Source organism: Malania oleifera, chromosome 7 (genome assembly GCF_029873635.1).
Source record: "Malania oleifera isolate guangnan ecotype guangnan chromosome 7, ASM2987363v1, whole genome shotgun sequence".
NCBI lineage: Eukaryota > Viridiplantae > Streptophyta > Magnoliopsida > Santalales > Ximeniaceae > Malania > Malania oleifera.
In genome coordinates this window covers 53,137,740-53,142,014 of record NC_080423.1, presented here as the reverse complement: position 1 = coordinate 53,142,014, position 4,275 = coordinate 53,137,740, and positions in this window count along the sequence as shown.

The following is a 4,275-nucleotide window of genomic DNA, read 5'->3' as shown; positions in this document are numbered from 1 at the left end:
TGGCTAAATGGGAAAGGAATATTGATTTTGTATGTAGAATTTGTGGATTGTATCCTGAAACAAGAGATCACATTTTTTTTTTCAAAGACTAAGATGAGCTTATATGACAACTTTATTGAATCTGCTCATTTGAATATGATTCTTGTCAATTGGAATAATAGTTTCAATTACATATCTAGTTGGGAAATAATGTTATTGAGGAAAAATATAAACTCTTTTGGTTCATTGCTAGATTTTCTTAGAGAACTAAGAATGATTTGCTTTTGGAAGGAAAAGATTTTGATTATCCAATCTTAGTTGGACAAAAATTTAAACTTTATGTTGGAGTTTGTCTTTTGCTATGTTGGAGACTGGAAGTAGGCTAGGTTCTTATTTGCTATAATATTTTAGATTCTAAGGGTTGTCTTTTATAGTGCTTGTTGTTTTCATTTCAGCTATTGATTGTTCTTTAGCTATTGTTGTTCTTGTTGAATGTTGAATGATTGTTTTAGTTGTAGATTTTCAATTTTGATTGTTGGAGGTTTTTTTTTTTTTTTTTGTGTGTTGATGTCAGTGTTGTTCTTTGTTATTTGCTGATGGATTAGCCTGGTAAATGGTTTTTATTTTGTTAAAGGTTTGGTATGAGGTTGTTTTCAACTGATGGGAGTTAGAAGGTATTTTGGTCTTGCTATCTTTGTTTCCTCTGTTTTATTGAAGCTAAACCAGTCGCAGCACTTTGAAACCTGCTAGATTGATTGCTCTTTAGTTATATTTTGTTCTTGTTGAATTGTTGTGTTGAACTAGTGTTGTTCTTTGCTATTTGTTGGTGGATTGGTTTGGTAGATGGGGGTTTTTTTTTTTTATTGTTGAAGGTTTGGTCTCAAGTTATTTTTAGCTAATGGGAGTTAGAAGTATCTGTTGGTGTATATGTGTGCAATGCCCACCTCCCACGAGTTAATTGGCACACTTACCTAATGTATGGTTCAGATGAGGTCGAAGCAGTAGACCGCAATGGTACCACAAAGATAGAAGGCGTTCCCCTCCGAGACAAGGGGGTTCGGGGGCAATGCCCCCTCTTTGCCCCCCAAAAACGGCATGGCCTATCCATTGTGAACGGTGGGCACGGTATGTCAAAGACGACCACTAATGTCAAAGACGGCCCCTAATGTCAAAGTCAGTCATGGTAGGTGAGCCACCCATGTAATTATTCTACAAACCAGAGGCTATGAATAAGACCCCCCCCGGAGCAACTCACACATCTCGACTGTAAGATTGTGTCCTCTTGTGTTTTTCTATTTGTTGTCCTTTAGCCATTGAAGCTCATTTAGTGAGTGCATGGTTGGATAGATTGTTGTAATCCTCTTGTTGTAATAAAACTTTGTGTTATCTCTTCAATCGTTTCTTCAAAGCAGATCTTGGTGTTGTTATTCTACATGGTATCAGAGCTAAAGGCTACTAAGAAGAAACAACTATAATTGTTGAGACGTTGCAATGACAAGAACTTCATCTTCAGCTACTACATCTCCACCAGCACTTCGGATACGTCCACCAACACTCACAGAAGGAAAGCTAGACGACACGAACTACACTTTGTGGAAGTTCAAGATAAGTGCTATTCTGGATTTATATGAACTATTTGATACAGCTCAAGGTATGGATCTAGAACCGATTGGCACACCTGATCCCACCAATCCTAAGGTTATCATCCCTCTAGATGCTACCCTCGTCAAAGCATGGAAGAGGCGACATGTAGATGCACTTTGTGCTATAGTCACAAGTGTATTTGATTCTATACTTATGTTGATCCAGCATACATCCAAGGCTGTAGATGCTTGGAATGGTTTGAAGACTTAATATGAAACAAGGAACCAGACACGCATTTAGAACTTGGAGAATCAACTTGCTGCAGGAAAGCTATATGATGGAGAATTGGCAGAAGTATTCATCACCAGAATCAAAAATCTATGTGATCAGATGGCGGCAGTAGGCATAGCAAAGACTAGTGAGGAGTTTGCTCGAAGATGTATTCGAGCGCTGCCATCAAAATATGACAGTCTGGTAACTGATCTTAACACGCATATTAGAACTCCTACACTAACCTTTGAGGAATTCTGTGCTTTACTGCTAGAGGAGGAGATGAGGTTGAGAACCAGAGAAAATGAAAGCAGTAGTGCTTTCACCATGCAGATCAAAGGCAAGGACAATAATGTTGAAAAGAAGAAGGGCAAGAATAAGAAGAGATTTTTTGGTATGTGCTACTACTGCAAAAAAGGGGGGGGGGGCATGCAGCCAAGGATTGCAAAAAACGTATCCATGATGAAAAGAACGACACGTTGAAGCCTACGTGGAATGTCAGACAGGTAGCAAATTGTGTTGAACCAACATTAGATCTTTTCATGGTTAGAGAATAAATGTGTTCAACTTCCCAAACAGTACCAAGAGATTGCTCATGGGTACTTGACAATGGAGCTACCGGACACATGATCAGCAAAAAGGACTGGTATGGTTCCTTTAAGCCTCTACATGAACATATGAATGTGATTGTCGAAAATAATGCAAAGTGTCCAGTAGAGGGCACTGGATCCATTTCCTTAAAAACCATGAATGGCCAAGGTAAAAATCTTTTAGATGTCCTTTATGTTCCTCAAATTAAGAGGGATCTTTTATATGTAGCTGTTATTACTGACCGTGACTATGAAGTATGATTTATGAAAACAAAAGCTGAGATTATTGATAGCAATGGCAGCATTGTGGGTGAAGGTATTCGAAAGAATAACCTGTATGAGTTTGTGGCACTTGCCGCAACAACTAGAGATACAACAAGTAGACTTTGGCATGAAAGGTTTGGACACATCGCCTATGCATTTTTGAAGGAGATGCAGAGAAAGGAAATGGTGGTTGATCTGCCTGTAGTAGTTGATACTTCAGAGTCTTGTGAAGCTTGCATGCTAGGCAAGCAACATCATATGTCATTTCCACAAGAGAGCAATAACAAATCAAAGCTTCCTCTAGAGGTTGTAGATGCATATCTCTATGGTAAAATGACTACTCCTGCACTAGGAGGATCTTTCTATTTTATGCTATTAGTCGGCGATTATAGTAGAAAGATGTGGGTGTACTTTCTTCATGATAAGGCTGAGGGTTTTGTAAAATTTGAAGTGTGGCATAAACTTGTTGAAAATGAGAAAGGTTTGCAGTTAAAGAAACTTCGAACAAATTGAGGAGGCGAGTTCACATTAAGGGAGTTCAACAATTATTGCAGTGCATTTGGTATCAAGCATCAATTGTGAGCACCAAAAACTCCACAAAAGAATGGCATTATGGAATAGTGAAATCGTACTATGATGGAGATAGCCAGAGCAATGATGAAGGCACAAGACCTTTCGAAATCATTTTGGGTAGAAGCTGTTAATACAGTTGTGTATATCCTTAACCGATGCTTCACTAAAGCTTTGGGGAACAAAACACCTCACGAGGTTTACTCTGGTAAGAAACCCTTTGTTTCTCATCTTATAACATTTGGTTGCAGATGTTTTGTGCATATTCTAGATGACAGTTGAAGGAAGTTAGATGATAAGAGTTGAAAGTGCATCTTCTTAGGATACAATACATAATCGAAGGCATATCGTATGTATGATGTAGAGGCAAAGAAGATCATCACAAGCCGAGATGTGGTATTTGATAAAGGAACACACTTAGTAGGAGATAGAGATCAGCCCACTTTATTATCAACCGATAAAGTAACCCACCATGTGCCTCACTCAGAGCAGCAGATTGAGATGAATGATGAGGAAATTCAAAACAAGCCCATTGTACCAGTAGCACCTGTTCAGAAGCCACACCCCAGGTGGGTACAACAACTCTTTGATGAAGGCAATCCAGAACTTGTGAATCAAAGTTTACAACCTGATGGACCTCGAAGGTTGAAGAGAATAGAGGAACAACAATGATCAGCAGAACACTTGGTAAATATGGCCTTAATGGCTGATTTACTCTGTATAGTTAAGGAACCAAGTAGCCTAGATGAAGTGTTGGCTGATCTGAAGTGGAGAATGACTATGGAAGTTGAATATGAAAGTATCACGAATAATGATATTGGGAGATTGTAGATCATCCCCCTCATAGGAAGGTAATCGACACGAAGTGGATATGGAAGGTAAAATATAGAGCTGATGGTACTTTAGAGAAGTACAAAGCACACCTTGTCGCACAAGGATTTTCTCGGGTGGAAGGTTTTGATGTTACCGAAACTTTTGCACCAATAGCTCGCATGGAAACAATCCGTCTGGTTTTGGC